This window comes from Ambystoma mexicanum, chromosome 3q (genome assembly GCF_040938575.1).
Source record: "Ambystoma mexicanum isolate Mex_15411 chromosome 3q, UKY_AmexF1_1, whole genome shotgun sequence".
Classification (NCBI taxonomy): Eukaryota; Metazoa; Chordata; class Amphibia; order Caudata; family Ambystomatidae; genus Ambystoma; species Ambystoma mexicanum.
This window is the reverse complement of record NC_090926.1, coordinates 573,324,673-573,347,735: the sequence shown is the minus strand read 5'-3', so window position 1 is coordinate 573,347,735 and position 23,063 is coordinate 573,324,673. Positions and strand designations below refer to the sequence as shown.

Genomic DNA, 23,063 nt, shown 5'->3' with positions numbered 1-23,063 from the left:
GATGGAAGAGGCAGAGGACGGCCGACTCAAAGAGGCCAAGGAAAATTTACCCGTGGTGGACGGGGTAAAGGAAAGAAAGCCGCATCAGCAGGAGCAGGAGCCACTTTACCTTCGGCAACTGCATCAGCCGCTCCCAAACCACTCTGAGGTCTCCCATCACAAGACACCTGTAGGGGGCAGGTTAACTCACCATCTGACGGAATGGCAGGCTATTACGTCAGATGCTTGGGCATTGGAGACAGTTGCCCAAGGTTACTGCCTGCCTTTTCTACGCATCCCTCAGAGACATCCACCGGGTAACAGCTCTCTGAAAGTGCCAGATCCGCTCCTCTTGCAGGAAGTTGTAGACCTGCTAGAGAAAGGTGCCATAGAACCGGTACCTGTAGCGGACAGGAACAAGGGCTGGTACTCCCCCTACTTTCTCATACCAAAGAAAGACGGAGGACTGAGACCCATCCTGGACTTACGAGAATTGAACAAGTTCCTCAGGAAGAACAAGTTCAAGATGGTAACTCTCTCTCAGATCCTTCAGGCCCTCCAGCTTCAGGACTGGTTGGTATCTCTGGACCTTCAGGATGCTTATTTCCATGTGCCTATCCATCCCAAGCACAGGAAGTACCTGAGGTTCGCAATTGGCAACTCTCATTATCAATTTCGAGTTCTGCCATTTGGGCTGACCTCCGCCCGAGGGTCTTCACCAAGCTAATGTCGGTTGTGGCTGCAAGCCTAAGGAGGGAAGGGATTCAAGTCTACCCCTACCTGGACGATTGGTTGATCAGAGCAGTTTCTTCGGAACAAGCTCGGATCCAACTAGATTATGTCTGCCACTTCCTTCACAGGCTGGGCTTCTCCCTCAATTTAAAGAAGTCACAGATGATACCATCACAGAGACTCCAGTTCATTGGAGCAGTCCTGGACACGTCCCTGGGAAAAGCCTCGCCACCAGAGGTGAGGGCTCAAGATATTCTGCAGATGGTCACCAGGTTTCAAAATGCGCAACATCTCCCAGCCTACGACTTTTTGAGGTTGCTAGGCCTCATGGCATCCTGCATATTCCTTGTGCCAGAGGCTCGCCTGAAAATGAGATCCCTTCAGTGGGCACTGAGGACTCAGTGGTCACAATTCTCAGGGAGGATGACAGATCTCCTCCGGATTCCGGACAAGGTAGCCCACGACCTTCAATGGTGGGCCTCTCCAGAGAACATCTTGAAAGGAGAACTGTTTTGGCAACCATGGCCGGAGATAACAGTAGTCACAGATGCCTCACTCATGGGGTGGGGAGCCCATGCCAACGGCTTGACCATCAGCGGTCGTTGGTCTCCATCGGAGTCCAGACTACACATCAACCTGTTGGAGCTGAGAGCCATCAGACTGGCACTGAAGGCTTTTCTGCCATCTGTACGGGGGAGAAACGTCCTGATAATGACGGACAATACAGTGGCCATGCACTACCTCAACAAAAGAGGAGGCGTAGGGTCACTGCCACTGTGCAGAGAGGCGATTCAGCTCTGGTTTTGGGCAATTCAGGAAGGAATCTCTCTATCGGCAATTCACCTAGCCGGAGAGAAGAACTTGACAGCGGATGGTCTGAGCAGGCAGAACACAGTCTCCCACGAATGGGAGATAGCTCAGGAAGTCCTTCAAGAGATCTTTGCCCTTTGGGGAACCGCTCAAGTGGATCTGTTCGCCACCAGTATCAACAGGAAGTGCGACAGATTTTGCTCAAGGGAATTTCCCCCGAGAGGAGCTCTAAGAGACGCGTTCGTAGTGGACTGGGAGTTCCCACTTCTGTACGCGTTTCCTCCGGTCCCTGTCATTCCTCAAATGATCAGGAGGTTGAGAAGGTTTCGGAAGACCATGATCCTAATTGCCCCGGATTGGGCCAGGAGAACGTGGTACCCGGACCTTCTGGTCATGTCCATCTGTCCTCCAATGCGTCTACTGTACAGAGAGGATCTTCTCTCGCAGAAAGGAGGTCAGGTTCTCCATCCAGCCATCAAGACCCTCAACCTTCACGCTTGGTATCTGAAAGGTTGAGGTACAAGGATTGGGACCTTCCAGATGACGTCATGGAGATGTTGCTTTCAGCCAGAAAACCGGCAACTAAGACTCTATACCGCTGCCGTTGGAATACATTTTGCAGCTGGTGCAGAGAAAAGAATATCGAACCCTTTTCATGTGGTACACCAACGGTGTTATCCTTCTTACTTTATTTGGCAAATTCGGGCCTTCAAATTGGCACTATTAAGGGCTATCTCGCAGCGCTATCGATCTTTAAGCGCACTGCAGAGGAGCCATCGTATTTCAAAATTCCATTGGTAATACAATACCTGAAAGGTCTAACTAATGTTTACCCTCCAAGACCATTCCAAGTTCCCTTATGGGACTTAAATCTAGTTTTAAACTTCCTAAAGGGTGCTCCTTTTGAACCACTCCACTCTTGTTCATTGAAGTTTCTCACCCTCAAAACTGTTTTATTGGTAGCATTAACATCTGCTAGAAGGGTTAGCGAGATACAAGCCCTGTCTTGTAAACTTCCTCATACAACTTTTCACAAGGACAAAGTAGTGCTACAGGTGAAGCCTAACCTTCTCCCAAAGGTAGTTTCGGAATTTCACATTACTCAGAAGATTACTCTACCTTCATTCTATCCTCCTCCCCATCCGGGGAAAGAGGAAGAGAGACTACACAGGCTGGACCCTAAGCGAGCCTTGAGTTTTTATATCAGTAGACTTGCTAAAATTAGACAAGCAGACCAACTCTTTGTAGGTTACGCAGGACATAAGTTAGGATTACCAATAACCAAACAAACCATCTCCAGATGGATTATTTTAGCCATTCTGCAATGATACAAACTGGCAGGGAAAGAGCCCCCTCACAATCTAAGGGCTCATTCGACCAGGGGTATCGCAGCATCCTCAGCTCTTCAAAGAGGGGTACCAATTAGAGACATATGTGCGGCTGCCACATGGTCGTCCGCACATACCTTTACCAAATTTTATAGCCTGGATTCCTCCTCTAGTCAAGAGACTAGATTTGGCAAAGCTGTATTACACTCTGTTCATTCTTAAAGGGTAATATGGCATCTCTTACTCCCGCCTCCAATCACATACCACTGCTATGGGAGTCTATCATAGATGAGGAATACGCTGGAGGACACAATCCCTTCGAAGAACAAGTTACTTCTTACCTTGTAATGTTCTTTCGATGGGATGTTCCTCCGACGTATTCCTTATCGCCCCTCCCATCCATCCCCGCAGTAACATTTCCCTTGTGGTTGCAGCTTACACTCCTTCAAGGGTAGTAACCATTCATACAATAACTACTTTACTCTACAAAACGGAACTGAGCAACGGACGCTGCGCGTGGCCATTTATAGGCATAATGACGTCGGTGCCGATACGGTGGCCTTCGAGGAGCACCTACTCGACGGACGTCGACGCACAGCGCCCTCTACTGGGAAAAAATTTTCCGAGGCCAGCAAGCTGGCGATACAAATATCATAGATAAGGAATACGTCGGAGGAACATCCCATCGAAAGAACGTTACAAGGTAAGAAGTAACTTGTTCGTCTCCTTGGTGTAGACACAGGAGTAGAGAGACCTGTCGTTAAACATACACGCCTATCTAATTCTGCCATGATCACTGGCGCCAACATCGAGACATCTGCAATCTCACCATTTCCTATATTTTCAACTGGTAAGGACGTCTCGTCTAAGTGATCGTTGCCATTAATCATTTCGTTTTGGGCACTCTGGTTTGTGCCATTCAAGTCACTTAGATATAATACCTTTACATCGTCTTTAGAAGAAATAGGAGAAAGATGTGTTGAGTGACATGCATCTTGTTCTTCAATGTGTGTGACTGAGGCATTATATGGTTATTTGGATAATAAAGGCATTATGGAAGGTATAGTGAAAGAAAGCTATTTTATCACATCTTCTGTCTGTACCTCTGAGGACCTAACTTCCGATACTGTCACTCTCTATTTTGATTTTTTGAAAAAGCATTATTCTTTTTTTCAGCCGCTGCTTTAAGGCGTTTGCCATTTCTAAGGCTTGTTTCCATATTTGATGAAGCAGTAAAGCACACCACCCTCGAATTATACCTCAAGTGAAGGGGAAAAAAAACAACAGGCCAGCAATAATTTCCACAGTGCTGTTTGTTAACACCACACGCACCCACTTTATACAAAGCACCTCAGTCACTAAATGATGTGTTTCATCTATTGATGCAAGTCAACTTGTATATTAGATTCAAAGACTCATTGGCGCACAGCCAAGACAAAGTGACTCAATAAAATGGTTTACAAAACAATTTTTGAAAAAATGGCAAACTGGACGTTTATGTACTTTTAGGGGGGTTAAAAAGCTCAAAGCCCGCAGTCACCCCACTTTTCTTATACACCTAGATACCACGAACCACTGTGCATCCAGTATTCTCTGTGTGCAATCGGCCCAAAAAGTCTAGTGCACTAAGGACATAATGGCCGTCCCGTGGCTCAATTCGTGTAGATCATAGTCCTATTTACAAAGTGTAATTACTTTCAAAGCACTCAGTAAACAAGGTATTGCAGGGTTCAAAGGCAACAGGGCCCGCAGTCACCATTATTCCTATAGTACCTTTAGGAAAGAACAAAAATCACCTTGATCCAGGTGCAATTACTATTGAGGGTGTCGTGAAGGCTCCAAGGCTCTTCGCCTCGCGGTCACCTCCCAACACCAAAAAACAGTACAGTTAAACAAAGCAGTTGTTGTTCTTTATATTTTGCGCATCGGCACATGGGAGCTCCAAGGCACTAAGGCCCGCAGTCACACCCAAACTTCAATTAAGGCGCTAACACAGCAACAGCTTTGTAATTCTTAGGATCTTAAAGTTCCTTAATGTTCTGCTGCCATCAAAGGACGCGTATCATCACAAACACCGTATGAAAAGTCTGTTTGTTTTCTTTGCGTAGCAATACAAGGTACGTGTCAATAGTGGTTTAAATCACAGGTCCGAGCCTACACACTCAAGCAAACAGGCGGAGACCAGGGCCAGTACAGTAGTCGACACGCCTCAAGCATGTGGCGCAGTACAGTACAAAATGCCACGCAGCCAGACAAAATGGCGGCTCATCTGGAGGCGCGCCCCCCCAGCAAGCATCAAAGGCCCGATTTTACACCAAGGGTGGAATGGTCTCCTATGGTCACGTGGAGTACATCCTAACCGACCACATCAACCCAAGGGTGCTACATTGAAGCGGGCTATGCCCAGAGCAGGCAAGGTGCGGGGAGGACTCCATGGTACATGCAGACTCACACAACCGTACCAATGCAGGAGCGCGCCTCACCAGCATGTGAAGAATGTTTTTTCAATTAGTTCCTCACACTAATGAAATTCCCACAAATGGGGAATATACTTATGGATATCATTCAGAATATGGTCCCACCTGTGCACCTGCAGCTGCCATTGCCTGTCCAGACACCGGCTCAATCACAACCTATGGCTACGGTACAGTCCCCGGTACCAAATTACCACGGTGGCGTCGCTGCAGCCGGTGGAGCCCCCCGCGCAGCCTAATAGTGCGACGCAGTTGCCTACAGCCCCCTGAATACTCCACCAGCAGAATTCACTGACCTGCACGACACAGCAGGTGACACGGATGACAAGGAGGATAGGACACCTCTATCGCAAGGGCTTTCCATGAAAGGTTGGCCGGAGTGGCAGAGTACCTAGGATTTCCTCATCCACAAAAGGAGCAGCCAGAGGTGCTTACCATCTGCTCAGCCACCAAATCAAGCATTCCTTTCCAGAAGGATGTAGAAGCCCTGGCGAAGAAGGGTTGGGCAAAACCTCATTCAACGCAGCCAACCAACAAGAATGCAAAATACAGGCAGGCAGAGGGTGACTCTCTCACCCTGTCTGTGCACACTCAACCGCACTAGTCAGTCATTGCGGCAGCATCAATGTATGCTAAACCTCAGTCGTCCACGTCATCATCCACTACGGCCCTACTAGGCAAAGAGGAAAAGGTCCTAGAGGCCTATGGAAAAAAAGTGTACTCGAATGCCACTCTCCACCTACGGCAAGCAAATGCGGACGCCATGCTAGCTGCTGTGAAACAAAAACTGTGGAGGGAGATTTCCGACTTCCCCCTAGATCTCCCAGTTCATAGGCAGGCGCGGTTCCGGGCCTGTCTAGCGGAAGCAAAAATAGTGGCTCAAGACCTAATGGAATCATTGGTTGCTCACATCGACACAGCAAGCAGGGCCATATATGTGGCTATGGACATTAGAAGAACTACATGGCTCAAGGCCACTGGGTTTAATCCGGATGTACAGGACTGTATTCTCGATCTACCACTCGAAGAAGGGGACTTGGTCCATTCGTCTACTAATGAAGAGTTGGACAAGAAAAAGAATAGCTCCCAGACAGCCAAATCTCTGACTATTCTTGCAAAGCCGGCTTCCAAGAGCTTTGGCCAAAGCCAGTTGCGGTCTGACAGAGGTCGTACCTTTGGTGGTTTCAGGGGCTTTCAGGACCGCCGCACTAGGCAACCCAACAGGTCCCCCAGCCAACACTGGCGTAAACAACAGAAGACTATACACAAAGGCTTCTTTCAGTCCCCCGCCCAGGCACCAGCCTCAAAGGGGAATGCAGTGAGGGGATCATCCGTATCCACAGCTCTCTGGTGGAGGGGCAGGCTTGCCCTTCATTTTCAGTCCTGGCTGACATGGTTCGCGGACCCATGGATTCTCTCTGTGATTTTTGGACTTATGCCTTCCTATACCTCAAGTTCTCCCTTTTTCCCCCAATATCCCGCAGATTGGAACAACATCTCTCCTGGCAGAGATCCGCTCTCTAGTAATAAGCGCGGTAGTAGAGGAAGATTCCTCTCTCGCAACGAGACTTGGGATTTTACTTCTACATTTTCGCCATACAGAAGAACTAGGCAGGCCTGTGAGTTGTCCTAAATCTTTCAGCCTTGAACCTTTTCCCACCCCTTCAAAAGTTCAAGATGGTTACGCCAGCATTGATAGCGGAGTCACTGTGTAGGGGAGACTGTACCTGCTCCCTGGATCTGAAGTATGCATATCTACACGTCCCAATTTGGCAGGCCCATCGTTCCTTTCTACGGTTCCGGGTTATGGGCTTCCACTTCCAATTTAAAGTTCTCCCATTCGTTCTCAATTCAGCCAGAGGGGCTTTACAAGACTAATTAATGCAGTGGCAGCACTAGTCGGGTCGGATAGCCACCACCTCTATCCATACCTGGACGACTGGCTGGTGCGAGTGGACTCTCCAGAGGGAGTCGAGAAAACAGCAGCCAGGCTTATGCATACGTTATACGAACTGGGGTTCTCCATCAGTCTCAAGAAGTCACAGCTTCAGCCTACTCACTCCTTGACCTTCTTGGTGTCATGATTCCTGCTCATCATGTCCCCAGCCCTCCAAGATGTCAGGCTGGAGCCAGGCCACGATCACCTACAAGGCCCTCACGGGCCTCTCCATCCCTCCAAAGACCCACTTGGAGTCAGATTTGGCGCTTGTGGCACCAGACTCACTCACTCCCATAGGATAACATTGGGGGATTGGACCTGTAGTGCATTGATGGGGACAAGATGGATGCCCCCCACATATTTCGGTTCCCAGAACTGCATGTGCAGTCTAGTCTTTTGGGTGTGGTTCAGCCCAGAGACACCTGGGATACCCAGAGACTATATAAGCCACGCCCAGGCTGAGAAACATGCTTTGTGTTTTCTGCACCTGCAGCGTGACACTCACCGTGTTCGGATCGGTCTCCAGTAGGCCTGCATCTTTCTTCTGCGCTCAGCTCCTGCAAGAACAAGAACACCGTTAGGAACAGCCATACCTTGCGGCGCTTCTGCCCATCATTCATCGCTTCTTCTGTTCTGAGGGCATCTTCGGCGGTGTCATTCCCATCCCAGCACGCCGCTTCCTAAGGAAAAGGGAAAAGAACAGAAAAAAGGCATTAGCATTCAGCAAATCTTTGCTTATTTTTAAAGACTGTATGAGCTTCAAACGCTTACCTGAATCCCAGCCGCTCTGGGGAAACTCTGTCTCCGGAACTTCTCATCCATCTGCGAGAGAGAAAAGGCACTCCAGGTTAGCGTGGAAATATCTAGAGGCGCCGCATACCGCGCTTACTCACCGCATTTCGTCTTCATAACCGGCATCCATGCTGAAAACGTTGCGGCACCTAAAAAGACACAGTAAAAGAACTCAGTTCATTAGCGCTACTCATCTCAGCAGCACGTCGCCATCCCCGGAAGCCGGCCATCATCTAAGGAAGGAAAGGAACGAAGTTAGAGAACTGTTCAAAAGACTCATTATACTTACCTGTCGGACTCTTGCCAGTGAAGTAACTAGGCAGCAACGAGCCTGCATCAATCAACGCGCCCCTGCGCTGAAAGCTGGACGGGGAGCACACTTTCCAAGAAAACAAGGTGAGCTGTGGATCAAAGGGAAGGGTTGGACCCCGGGGAAGAAGGGGTTCAAGCACACAGAGACAATAGGGAGTTAAACTCTACCAATCCTGTGTTTCAGGCCCAGTCTCCAGTCGAGTAGACTCCAGGGAAGGGTTCAAGGTTGTAAGAGGTCAGAACAGGCTGAGGGACGTCCCCGTGGATACCAGGTGAGCGTTACACTTGGGTCTCATCTGGGTTACGAAAGCGGAGGAGAGCTTCCCCTCTGCGGACAAGATTGCAGCGATCAAGCGGCTACAGGGCATTTCCTAAGCAGGGTGGTAACTTCGGCATGGTGGTACCAGCACTTGCTAGGGATTATGGCAGCTTGCCTCCTGGCGGAGTCTCACACCAGGCTCAAAATGAGGAGGCTGCAGCTACATTTCTCTGACTCTTGGAGTCAGGAAACTGGCTCCCAAGCAGCATTAGTCAACATACCATTACACCTTCGCCAGGACCTACTCTGGTGGAGGACGGACACCAATCTCTTGGTGGGCAGACCATTCAGACAGCCACAACCCGCATACACCATTACCACGGATTCAATCCTCTAGCGCTCTAGCGCTGGGAAGCCACGTTGAACGAGCACAGTGTGCCCAGCCTATGGTCGAGACAGGACCAGGACAGGCTCATAAACTGGCTCGAAATTATGGCTATTTGGATAGCTCTGAAAGCTTTCCTCCCGGTTATCTACAGCCCGGTCTGCATTCAGATGGACAGTTCCACCTGCATGTACTACCTCAACAAACAGGGGGGCACCAGATCACCTCCTCTGTGCAGGCTAACCATCAACCTATGGGAGTGGGCCTTAGCATACAACATATTGCTCTGGGCCATCATCCTGCCGGGTGCGTCCAACCTAGAGGCGTACAGACTCAGCAGGCTGGGGATCGACAATTACGAATGGCAATTGAACGAGAAGGTCCAGAGGGAAATCTTCAACAAATGGGGTCAGTCTCAGGTAGACCTATTAGCCCCCTCCCTCAGCAGGCGGCGTCACCTGTTTGCGTCCTGGATGGGTCGAGGTACAGCTTCGCTGGGGGATGACTTGCAGATTCAGTGGGATGGCATGTGGGCATACGCATCCACACCCACCCCGCTAATTCACAGGGCCATCTGCAAAGTCAGAGACGGGGCGACTATGTCTCATCTTGATAGCACCATAGTGGCCTGCCAGACCATGGTCTTCTGAGCTGTTGCGACTGACAAATCAACCACCAGTTCCCCTCCCAGTGGGGCCGGATCCACTACTATCGCAACAAGGTGTTGTGAGGCGGGGGGCGGTAGTCCACCACTCCCCAGAGAAGTTTGTCTTAGCAGCCTGGTTCTATTACGCTCACCTGGTATCCATGGGGACGCCACCCAGCCCTGGTTGGATTATTTGCACTCTCAAACCCTCTCCCGGTCCCTTGGTAAGGCCTCTGGTTAAAGATGGGTCTGCAATATAGGAGAGCTGGATTCAATACCAGATTGTCTTTATGTTTTCCCACCTCCCTTGGCCTCAACTCCTTCCTCCCCCTTGGGCCCTCTCCTCACCTTAATATCGTAAAAGGTGGATTCTCCGTCCTGCTCGTCGTGGCAGGGGCGTGTAGATGTGGGGGGTGAGCAGCGACCAAGTTACTTCACTGGTGCAAGCCCCCCATTGGGAATCCAGGCCTGCTGCAACTCTGTGGGTTTGCTGCTTTATAGTCTTTATATGCTGTTCCTCGAATAATAATGTCTTGCTTCTTTCCTTTTAGGTATGGGAAGGTATTTTGGTGTTGTCATGCAGTTTGAAGATGAGCATGGGCTGGTAGGCGAAAGCGCGGTGTGCGCGATGCTGTCTGGTGAGTAATGCACGATGCGCTGCGCTGTTTCGCCTTTTATATTGCTAACCTGTGTCTTTTCCCTCCTTGCAGGTTGCGATGTTCCTCGCCGAGCACCGTAATGTTCCAGCAATGATACTGACCAGGAGATGACTACCCAGGTAAGAATTGTGTGGCTTTCTTCATTCGGGAGGAACGTGAGTAAACGCTTACTAATGCTGTCTTTCTTTCTCCTCTTTCCAGGTTATGCTATTCCAGGATGCATGCAGTGCCGGATGATGGAGTTCGTACCTTCAGGTGAGTGGAACTGAGGTCGGCGATGGATTGAAGACAGGATGCTGTTCCAGGTAAGTTTCGTAGTGTTCTTTCTCTCTCTGCAGGTCCTTGGTTTCAGGTAAACTGGCATCAAAGAACTGGACATGGTGAGTGTTACGCTGCCCACAGCAGAATAACGCAAAGCATTTTCTGCTGTTTGGGTGTGGTTTAAATAGTCCCAGGTAAAGTAGTCCAGGTAAAATAGTCCCAGGCCTGCCACACCCAAAGTAGTCCCGATAAAGTAGTCCCAGGCCTGCCACACCCAAAAGACTAGACTGCATAGCTCAGTTCCTTGTAACTGAGCTATGTGTGTGCCTCCATGTTGGCTGAACCCCCCCCCAAGTTAAATAGTCCCATGTAAATAGTCCCATTCTAATGTTGGTTTTCATGATGGTTATGAGTCTGGCGCCAAAGGCGCCAGGACTGACTCCAAGAGAGTCTTGGATGAGGTTTTAAGGCCTTTGACCTGGCCTTAACTAATAGACTGACTTGCCAGTGAGGGCCAGGGGCAAGGGTCATGACAGGTTCCTGAGCATATAACCCTGCAGCACCTCCATTTGTCGCAGGACAATTTGGACATCATCCAAGTGCATCCACTAGGAGCCAATATAAAAGCAAATGGATCACTGGGCCAAGGATAAGGGCATAGACCCATTAGGGTGCACCCTAAGCCATGAGTTCTCCTTCTTGGCACATCTCGCACACTCGGGGGTGCAAGTGGACACGTGCCGCACCTACCTGGCAGCCATGGGGGCATACAGAAACTCCGGCGATAACCTTTTCTCCACATCCTACCCGGTGGTCAAAAGGCATCTTGCAGAATTTACCAGATTATACCCTACGGTCAAGCGTCCTCACCCGGTCTGGGATCTCAACATGGTCCTGGCGGCCTTGGCTCATAGACCTTTTTTAGCCCATGGTTAACATCAAAGTGATCCTTATTAAGACTGCACTCTTGGTGGGTCTTACATTGGCAGGCAGGATCAGTGAAATTCAGGCATTGGTGGATTCTGAGCCATAAAACACATTCTATCGGGACAAGGTGGTGCTACAGACACACCCCTAATTTATCCCAAAGGTACTGTCTTCGTTTCACCTCAATGAGGAAATAGTCCTCCCAACTTTCTTCCCGAACCCGGAAGATGATGCAGAAAAGGTCCTTAGTTGTCTGGATGCCAGGAGAGTGCTCAAAATGTTCCTGGACAGGACTAAGGCCTCTGCAGGTCAGATGTCTTGTTAATCACTTTCAGTGCCTCAAAACCAGGGCGACAAGCCTCCAAAGCCTCAATAGCCAGGTGGATGGTCTTGATCATCAAGGAAGCCTACGAGGGGCGCCCATGAAGTTGCCAGCGAACATGCACGCTCATGCGTTCGGAGCCAAGGCTACAGCGGTGGCGTTCCAAAGACATGTGCCATGCCAAACAATCAGCAATGCGGCCATGCCATCCTCTATCGGCTTTCTGCCAGCACTATTGCTTAGACGCCAGTGCCAGATCAGAGGCTGCATTTGGCCAAGCAGTCCTAAAAAACGTGTTTCAGAAGAGTTGCAAGCCTCCCCACCCCAGGGCTTCAGTGGTAATCGTCCATACAGTATGGAGGAAAGGGGACGGTACGTAGCAGTAATTATAAGTTACTCACCATAGTGTCTAACATACTCCTAGTCCATAGTCCCCTTTACCCCATACGTCCCACCATACTCCCCCGTTTAAAAAAAAAACAGCATTTTTAGGCAAACTTAATGTAGCCGACGCTTAAAAGGGGACTGGGGTGTGGTGCAGGTCGGTGGAGTCAAGGGAGCGCATGATCTCGGGGCCGTGCCCCTGCATGCAACTACATATTAAGTGGAAGGCATTTTGTTTCTGGTGAAAAATGTTCTGTTCCCATCCTTAGCGAGGGACGCCCATACAATATAGAGGAAAGGGGAGAATGGACTAGGAGTACATTAGTCACTACGGTGAGTAACTTACAATATCCGACTCCTCACAGTACGCACAAACTTTGCAGTATTCCTTGTCATGCTTCACTGATTTCAGTGACCTTGATAAACTATGGTCACCTTCTTCAGGACAATATTCATATTACGAGTGTGTCGGGCATAATTACATGGCACACAAACAGAGATTGCTTGTCTTATCGGTATGCCGTCAGGCTCGGCACTAGCTTGTGTCTACACTTTATAGTCTTATGGTAGAACTCAGCTTTGGCTTTACAGAAATCTCCAAAAGCAAAAGAATGAAATACAACACATTTTGCTTTAAGTGCAGTTGTATTACACATCTGGTAGAAAGATCCCATCCCCTGTGGGTAACCTTATTAAGTAATCCTAGCTGGAATGTGGATAACTACACTGTTTCACTATTTGCAGCAGTAGGGGTGTCTAACATCAGTGCTGAACAAGTCTCCTGAATGCATACCCATGTTTTTGATGGAGATAGCAAGTAAGAAATGTGAAATGAGAGCCCAAATTCGAACCATTTTGAGGGCACAAGATTTAATCTTCATTTGTATGCATTAATACGATCAAGCAAATGAATCGAGCTTATAAGAACTGTACAAAAACACATACATACATGCTTCATCATGACGGTGAAACTATGCAAAGTGCTGTAATCCAAAAGAAATCAAACGCCTTTTGGTCTCTCATTCAAATGACCAACTGTAAATCTACAGTGGCCACACACAATCCTATTCCAGAAGAGAGATGGTATGATGCATACTTAACAAAATAAATCAATGCTGCTCAGTCAGACACCCAGGCTTAACTGGAAGGACTTTTCATCTTGCTACTTGTGCTTTGAGTGCAGAAAATGAAATACTGATAAGTAATTAAAAGAAACTCTAGAGTGGCCAGTCCAGATGGCATGACAAACATCCTGCTAAAAACAAATCCAGAGTTGTCGGCCAAGATTCTACACAGTTTATTTCAAAATATCATTGCTGAAAGTAGGATTCCATACTCCTGGGCCAGATCATATATTATACCCATCTATAAGAAAGGTGAGCCACTGAATCCATCAAGCTATTGTCCGATTGCTTTGATGAACGTTTCTAGCAAAATTCTCACCTCTCTAATCTTGGTCCATTTGGAAGAGTGGGCATCCTTGACGAACCGTTTCAAAACAGAACAATGTTGATTCGATGTGGTCCTGGACCCTCTCTTTATGGTTTAATGTTATTCTTTTTGTACGATAAAGCATTAGGAAAAAGGAAATCTTCAGTATGCATGGCTAAATTGGATCTAAGTGCAGCTTTCGACAGAGTTATACGATTTCACTTGTGGAAAAAAACTTTATAATTGGGAGATGCCATTAGTCCTTCTAAAAATGCTTCTCCTACTTCACTCTGACACTAAAGTAATGGTAAGACTGTCTAAACCGATCTGTGCCTCTTGGGAGATTGACACAACCATGGGTCTGCGTCAGGGCTGCGTGCTAGCACTAACACTTTGGAATCTCTATTTGTCCGATCTTGGAGAGTCACTGGATGAAGTTAATTCCTTCCCTATAAAATTCAGGTCCTCCAGATTTTCGTCGATGTCCTATGCTGATGACATTATACTTTGTTTCGATCAAACACAAATCGGGCTTCAAAGGAAATAGATGGACTTTGAGCACATTGTTTCAAATAATCTAAAAATCAACATCAAAAAAATCTAACATCATGATATTTACTAACAAGAGGAAATGTATTGACTTTGTGTAACGATTGGGAGGAGTCTCTCTTGAGTGAGTTTTCTACACCTAAATGCTTAGGATTTCTGTTCAGTGACTGTAGGAATGCTAATGCTATGTGGGAGAAACTAGAAAACTGTAAAATCATTAAGCAATTAGATGAAAGTGATAGACAAAGTACTGTAGATTCTGTTAATCGCCACTGGTTGATTTTTATAAGATGAAGGTGGTTCCTACAGTTTTGTACGCTCCCCGACAAAAATCTGGGAGGACCCGAAAAAGTTAGAGGGGAAAATCTGGAAACCAATTCTTGGTATCCCAACTGCGGTTCCAATCTCACTTGTAAGAAAAGATTTAGGTCTCGACTCTTTAAAAGCTTACATTTGGTGGAAAGGAATGCAGCTATTAAGGAAAACTTTAGATCCTGTAAGGAATTCTCTTTGCGGATTTGCCTGAGGCCTTTAGAGAGAAGTCTGTTATTGAGGTCAAACAATTTGTCATGGAAGGGAGATCATATGTTCATTTAGTAGTCTCCAGTGAATAAGAGTTAATAGCTAATCCCTGTAATTTAAATAATCTTTTTTTGTGTATGAATGGGCTATTAATCAACAGGAAACAGAATCACACTCCTCATTTAGACACTTTGTCATCATTCTTCGTGTAAGGGGTTCCCTACCGTTTATTTTTATCTATTCCATTCCGCTCAACTTAGGGCATGCTTAATACTTTTTCACCTAAACTTGATACCTACACTTGCTGTGGTTGGTCCCCTGTCAAGCTGGACGTAAACTGTAAGGTGTGTCTGTTTTGTGATCTACAAGGAGCCAAACATCTATTGCTTCATTCTGAGGGGATGAAAAAATGTAATTCAAAAACATTTGACCTGGTTAGATGAAGCAGTCTTCACTTTAAACTATGAATTCTTGTGGAACCACATGTTAATGTCCAATAATACATCATTCCTTCTGGAACTGAGTACAGTGTTATTGGATGTGAATTCGATACCCTTAAAGAAGAATGTTGCTCTCTTGTCCTCGAGTGAGTATATTTAAACTGGTCATAAAGTATGAACAAGGAATTACATTAATTAACCTTTTAACAATTTGATTGTAATTCGGTCTTAGTAAAATATAACCTGTATGTATTTCTGCTTTTTATCAATTTACATATGTAATGTTTTCTATCAACGTGAAAAGTTGAATTAAGCCAAACACGTAATAAAACATCTTTTCTTTTTGGCAATATTATTGCCCTTTTTCCCAGCGGCTGCCTGGCTTTGTAGGTCTTGAATGCCAGTGGACAAATTAGGTAGTTTGTACGTTTTATCTAATTGTTTCGTGTTCTGAGAGACCAAATGTCAACGTGTAGGGCTTTCCATCAAGTTAATCCTAACTCGCGGGTAACTGTGGCAGAATAGTAAGGATTCAATCTTAGGAGAGGGAAGAATTCGTTTAAGGTACAGAACACAGGCGGACACATGATTGTCCAGCCAGTATGTGCTGAAACTACATACTCTTTATGATCAAATAATGTGTGCAGTAAGTTACATTTGCATAAGTAAGCACCAAGTATACTTATAAAACAGTAAGGGTGCCCTAAAGGCACACAAGGGATACTTTAAAACACAAGCAACACAGTATCAGCAGTAAGCAACATTTTACACATTAGTTGCAGTTTTAAAGTGGGAACAAAATGGTTAAATGTACAACCCAGCTGGGACCAGGAGGACCCCACAGAAGAATTTCAGCTCAGGTTCCACCACCAAAGACAGAGAGGGATGGCTTCAGCACAGGGTCTTCAGCCCTATGCACATTTGGTCAAGACGGCAAGATAAAAGGGGTATGCAGACTGACACCAGAGTCCCAACAACAGATGACCAACTACTTCATAAGGGCCCAAACAACCAAGGAAAATGACTCTCACAGAAGGCTACCACGATTGAGGGCCAGGGCCGTGGGCGGAGATGTGGTTTCTGGTGTGTCAATTCTGTATAGCTAGCATTGGCCTTGGTCGCACATTGGAAATCCACAGTATCAGGAAGTGACAGGGCCAGGACATTAGGCTCCACAATGGACGACCTCTTCCAGGCAACCCATAAAAATGAAGAAGCAGAGCAGATGCAGCAGCATGGGTGCAGTCTTTGGGAGATCTATGCCGTGTGGCAAAGGTGACTGGAGTAGACAAAGGCCTCAGCAGCCATCCCAGTCAAAACAGGAGTAGTGTCACAAGCCAGAATGTCCCTTGAAGGAGTCTACAAAAGAGAGCATGCACGCAACATGAGCTCGGTCCCAGTACAGTAGCAGCCCCCTATCAGAATGGGGTGTCCTGTAGTGCAAGACATTACTGGAGCACCAAGTTGTTAAGGAAGGAGAGTAGACTGTGCCCACTGAGTCAAGGGAAGGCATCACCTTCTGCAGGCTTCCCTTTATCAATGACAGGCAAAGCTTTAGTTATATGATATGATATGATTTGGTATTTATGTTGCGCCTATACACAAGTGTTTCTTGGCGCCACAAGACAGGAGGGTAACGGAGGCATGACAAGTGTTAGGCAGAAACCTGTGCAGTTCCCTTAGGGACCACTGCAAAAGATTTAGGACTACAGGTGTTTGGCAGTAAACCCACTTGGTAGCAGTCTGTACCACACAGATTCACTTGGTAGCTGTGGCTGAGCAGTCAGACTTCCCTCAAGAAGAGTTAGGCAGTATGCAGAGTATACACAATAGGTACAGAGACACAGTAGCACAAACAAACACTGACCAGAGCTTTGGTGTAAAGGTATATAATTATTTATTTAAAAACACACTTGTAAATCACACTAGCAAAAAAAAATGGGTAAATTCAGCACACAGTCACTATCATATATATATACAACCCTATTCACTTATTAGACAAGTCTTAGTGAGAAACACCACTTATTTTCAGACAGAGGTGAGCGCTTAACATAAGATGACACTCTAATAAGTTGTAAAGAAAGGGAGGGAAAAAGGCAGAGTTAAAGAAGCACACAAGTTTCAATACTTTTTCAAAGAACCACAGTAAGGCAGGATAGGCAGAGTTCTACTGGAGAGAAAGGAAGTCAATTGCTAGGCCCGCTCTTGGAGATAGCAAGCAGAAGGGGTCCAGGTTCACCAGTGAGGTTATGCCTAAAGAGTTTTTGTAGATAGTTCGCACAAAAAGGATGAAATTAAAGTCAGGAAAAGTTAGCTAGGTTGTCCCAGGCTAGCCCAGGTTAGAAAGTCGAGGCTTTACTGTCACCCCGAACGATCTGTCGCAAGGGAAGCCAGGCGGGACACAGTACCTTAAGTGTGAAGGAAGCTGCAGCGGGGGCAGTTGTTCCTGGCAGCAGGTGCAAGTCGGTGTTTCGTCCAGAGGAAGAAGAGGTCTCGCCGTGGAGGAAAGATGAAGGTCGTTGCACTGCCAGGGAAGAAACCAGCCGCGGAGTTCTCTGGTAAAAAGGCACTACCCTTCTCTTCGCGGTAGTGGTAAACCGTGGTATTCCGGTTGCCGGGGTGCTTGGCACGGGCAAGGCGGCCACGAGATGCTCCAGGAAGGTGAAAAGAAGGTGAAACTGGTTATCCCCACCAGTCAAAGGAAGAAGACTCTCCGGACTGGAGATCTTCTCTGTCGTCGGGAAAAGTGGTGAGACGGTTCAGCAGGGCTCCACCGGTGGTGTCGTCGTTGCAGGTCGGCTCAGCTTCTCCCTCCTCGGATTCTTAGGTCCTGTGGTGACTTCTGAAGTTCCAGTCCCCAAAGCCCTGCTTTTATGCAGCACACCCCCATTCACTCAGCCTAGCTGTCAATCAAACATGCTAAGTGGTGAGCCGGCCGGCTCACCACTTGGGCCAATCACACAAGAGTGCGACTTGAGTTACCAAGGTAACTCAGTCCAGAGTGCCTAAACCCCCTCCCACACCCCCTGTGGTACCCAGGCAGAGTGGCACCACTTTTGGAGGCTTCTGTGGAGAAGCCCGCCAAAAAGTGGAACAAAGGGCTCCACTTGGGTTGGAGTCACAGAAGAGAACACAAACGCCATTTTAGAATCGAGTTCTGGCAAAAAATACCAACCGGTGAATTAATATCAAATAAATAAACCGGCGGTATGTTCGAGGCTATAAGAATTAAATAATTAGAGTTGGTAGCCTCGAACAATGGGAAAATCCCATAGAGATATATTCGCGGTTGAATATAAAAAGTAGTATCCACTGCCACCAGCCAAAACTCGATCAGGGGGGACGGAGACGTGCCCCCTCGAACAACAGACCCCGGGGCAATCGAATTGCCCCGACCAGTACGTCCACAATATGATGGTTTGTACTGGTTTCTGTTCATAATTTGGGACTAGTAAAGCCAATGATGACTTTACATGCCCTGGGAGAGAGTAGTCAGTTCCAGGGTATGGAGTCTATGTTGGGGGGTCGCTACGACACCCCTGGGTTACGGCACGGAGGCTGTGTAACCCACATAAAAAACACATGAGACCCTATGGAGTAAAAGACCCCATAGCCCATAAAACACATGGAAAGTGAAAGGTACACCTCACATCATGTCTTAGAGTGGGAGCAAAAGAATCTCACTCTTAACAGGAGAGAAAAAATAAACCCCAAAAATCCAGCAAAGCTGCTGGGGGACTCACTAGGTTTGGGAAATTAGCCTTACAGAGAATTCTCCCGAACAACAAGACAAACAATCTTACTAGGCCTTGTAACATTCAGATTGTGCAAGTGCAGCGCGAAGTGCAGGGGAGAGGGTGCGGGGGGAAGTGCAGTCAGGGCAACAGGGCTTTGAATAAGTGCAGGGAAGGCAACGAACTGCACAGGTGCAGGCCCAGACCGGGACTGCTGGGTAGGTCAGGAGGCAGTACAGGGTGACTGGTCGAGGGGGGGGGGGGGCATGGTACCCTGTGTGACTATGAGGGCACCATGCAATCAGTCAGGGTGAGCGTGAGCAGATGGATAGATTAGCAGGGGAGAAGGAGAGAAGGAAGAGGGGGAAAAAGGTGGTCTTGAGCAGCTTCTGGAACTTCAGGCGGTCCGTCAAGTCTGGGAGGGGCAGGGAGGCCATTCCAATGGGAGGCACCTGTACTCCCCACTCTCTGCTTGGAGAAGCGTCTGGCCAGCAGAGCTGAGCGGAGGGCTCTAGAAGGAAGGTATTTAGGGAGAGAGAGTTGGATATAGTGATCACCATGGCCCAAGAAAGCCTTGTGGAGGATGCAAAGAGTCTCCAGTCTGATCCTCGCGGCCACTGGGGGCTAGTGGAGAGATTCCAGGGCTGGAGAGATACAGTCCCTGTGCTTGAGGCCAAGGAATAAGTTGCGCAGTCCTGTTCTGGATCAGTTGAAGAGGGCGAAGAGTAGAGTTCAAGAAAGAAAGCATGCAGCAAAGCCCACTGAGTCAAGGGATGGAATCACCTTTGGCATGCTTCCGTTTATCAATGACAGGCAGAGCATTAGTTCAAGAAAGAAAGTAGGCACCAAAGCTTCCAGGTGGAGTCCTCCCTGTCCTTCTTGGTTTCCATTGCTCCCTCGGATTTCAGGTCCAGCAATCAACTGAAAAATGTCTCTAGATCCTTCCCAGATGTACACAGTTGCAGAGCAGGGTCCAACCCCAATCCTTTCACAGGGGCCAGCAAGCTTTGGCTCTCCCAATGTTTTTGACTAACTCCCATCAGCCCTTGCCAGCATAGTCAATAGTGAGGGTCATGGGAGTCATAGCCCAAAACATCTGAAGAGCCCCAGGGTGCATATCCATGTTCTATCACAAGGCATGCAGTATTCAAAGTTTCAGACAGCTTCCAGTGCTGGGTGGCTGGCCATACTTCAAACTTCCTGATACTATTTAAACAGGCATGGGGATTAGGATGCCTGGTTGACCTGTATCAAGCATAAATCAGTACTATTCATTCAACCTGCCTTTGTGGACTCTGGCCAGAGCCTGTAAAACAGTGACCATTTACAAGAACAAGTAGAAAGGCTACCAACATAGCCAGTGCTTTAGGTTCCCACTTTGGCTACTGTAGAGACATAGTTGGATACCAAACAGTACAAATAAATGGTGCACAGTAGTTCCAGCATGTAAAAAATGACTGCCAGCAGCCTACATCAAACACACTGACTGGGTGAGGGGACTTAACTATTAGTCTAGAAAAGGGCTTACAAGGATAGGCACCCTTTGCCCTGCTAGACAAAGGGGCTACCGAGGCTTCTCATAAAGTTGTAGAGTTATAATGATGTTTAAAAAGAAAACCTCACATACTAAAAAAGTAAAGACACATGTGCAAAAGGACTGGGGGGGGTCTCAGGCCTAGGGGTGAGGTTCTCACAAAGAGGTTAAAAAGCATCAAAAGGATAATGTTTCCTAGCATCACTGAAAATAAAACAACCTTAGTAGATGAGGGGATGGTAGAGTGATGAATCTGGTCTGGACAATGTATTCCTTGTCCCCAGAGGAGAGCCACCCCTTGTGGTGACCCCGCTAAGCAACACCCTCCCTAGGGGTTGTGCAAGTCAGATCTCACTGGGAGTGACTCCCCTAGTGGGGACAAGGATTCCCATTCCATAGTGGATCCCCTGTCCAACACCTTGTCTGCATATATGGATGTTAAAAAGAGTTTTATATCTCCTACAACAACATTATTTTACTGAGATCCTTCTTTACCGCTCTTGGCTGTAGGTAATGCTGAACACGGTCTGAGTGCCAAGGTAAACGAAGAAGGATACCGTTCAAGTTATCACAGTGACTTGTATAAGAAGAGGACGCATTGCAAAGTGTAGAGCAACTCCTATGGAGGCAGTAAACCTATGCAGAGGCAAGTCTCTGCAACCTTGACATCCTGGAGGGACAGAGCCACATTGGTCTTCAGAGCCTGTGGAAACCAGGAGGCTGAGCGAAGAGCTGAACGAATGCCGGTGGTGTGGCGTTCTAACCGACGGAGAAGCCCAAGTTGGAGCAGGAGCCGCGATCCAATAGGGGTGTGTCTTATCTGATGGTGCGACCACGAAGAAACAGTGGTGGCTGAGGAGCCTGACGAAAGACGCAGAGACCAGGCCCAGAGAGAGAGCTCAGATCTCAGAGCTCTGCATATGTTGGACCGTTGCTGCAGTGGTCACTCGCCACAGTGGAACCCGGCGAGGCTTCGGAGGCCTGAGCAATCCAGTACAAGCATACCAACACAAGGTACGAACTTTGTGATTAATGATTGGAGAAACTATCAAGGTTACGCAGACCTGAGACACTTGAATGTACCGATACCTATGAAAAGGGGAATGAGAGTAATACGGACATCGTGAAAAGGTGCTGGAAAAACTATCGAGGTTAAAGGGGACTGAGAGAAATGCCAACACTGTGAAGAACGTCCAAGAAAAGCTATCAAGGTTGCGGCAGCATGTAGACCCTCCAGTTTATAGCGATTTTACGATGCAGTGAAAACAGCAGTTTTTTTTAAAAAAAACGCAAACCCGGCTGTTTTTGCAAAAACGCCAGTTTAAAAAAGAAACAAAACACCATGTACTCAAAACGTTTTGGGGTGCAAGTAATGAAACGCGCTAGCACATGTCATCATTTGCACCAAAATATGAGCAGCCCAATACACAAAGAGCAGCTGAATGGACGCATCTCATAAGCGCCCATTCAGATGGCTTTTTTAACCTATTTGTTCAAATAAGGGGGCGTTTGTGCACATTAACAAACACTCCCCAAATTTGCAATCAGGATGCACTTAAATTTGCAGAAAACTAAGGCAACCCCATGCGCCTTCTTGGAATAGGCACAGACCGGTGCGCATTGCATGACATTGTCATGCACATTCTTTTTTTAAAGTGCGACAGTAGCTGCTAGCTCACTTGTCTTTCAATTCCTCAAACTAAATAGACATTTTTTTGTAATCACATTTTACTGTGACTGGCCCTTTAAGGCCCCACCACAGTAAAATGTGCTGGGAGCCTGTTGAACATTAGTGGCTGGAGAGCGCTCCCGAAACAAATGTATACAATGTGGCTGGCCAGTGCATCTTTTGCACTCCAGCTCAGCCCCCTGAAAATGTGCAGTTCATTTTTGAGACTGAGGTGACCGGCTGAATTCCAGAAAATGGAGAAAATGGAGCATCTAACAGCACATCCGCTGCTATATTTTTAGATGCTCCGTTTTTTGAGGGTCTGGCATAAAAATTACATTAAAAAAGTCACAAAATGAGTGGGAAAGGAGACAGGGGCAGCAATGAGCCAGATGGGGAGTAATGGGCAAGAAAGCAGAGGGTAAGCAGTGTGCCAGACGTGGGGTGGGGGGAGTGGGCAAAAATGCCGAGAGGGAGCGGTAGGCCAGAAAGCAGAGAGGAAGCAGAGATCCAGAAAGCAGGGATAGCGGTGGGTTACAGGGGTAGCGATGGGCCAGAAAGCAGAGAGGGAATGGTAGGCCAGAAAGAGGCAGCAGGGGGAAGGATGGGGGAAGAGGGCGATAAAATGGGTGAAAGGATGCAAGATGCAGAAGGAGCGACTAGGAATGAAGAACTGTAGACTACAGGAGGAACTGGGGAGCAAATGATGTGAATTTGGAGCATGGTTTTGAGTGTGTCAGGGACTAGTAAGTGCGAGTTGTACTCTGCAGTATGACAGAACACCCAAGTATGCACATAACTGGCAGAGTGAGAGGTTTGGGAGCGTTTAGTTGTGAAAGGGAATTGGTGAGTGTGAGCAGTGTTGGTGAGTAGGGTGTGGGGGGTGCTTGGAGGACATAGATGGGAAGTATCTTTATAATCACAACTGATAATGATCAATAAAGTTAATAATATTAAATAGACACACACATTAAA

General features: G+C 47.5%; 1 protein-coding gene across 2 annotated transcripts in view; it reads left to right on the top strand.

Moving 5' to 3' along the window:
• The window catches only part of LOC138582748 (stress-70 protein, mitochondrial), a 1,916,616-nt gene that overhangs the window by 637,464 nt on the left and 1,256,089 nt on the right, over positions 1 to 23,063 (top strand). The window lies entirely within an intron of this gene.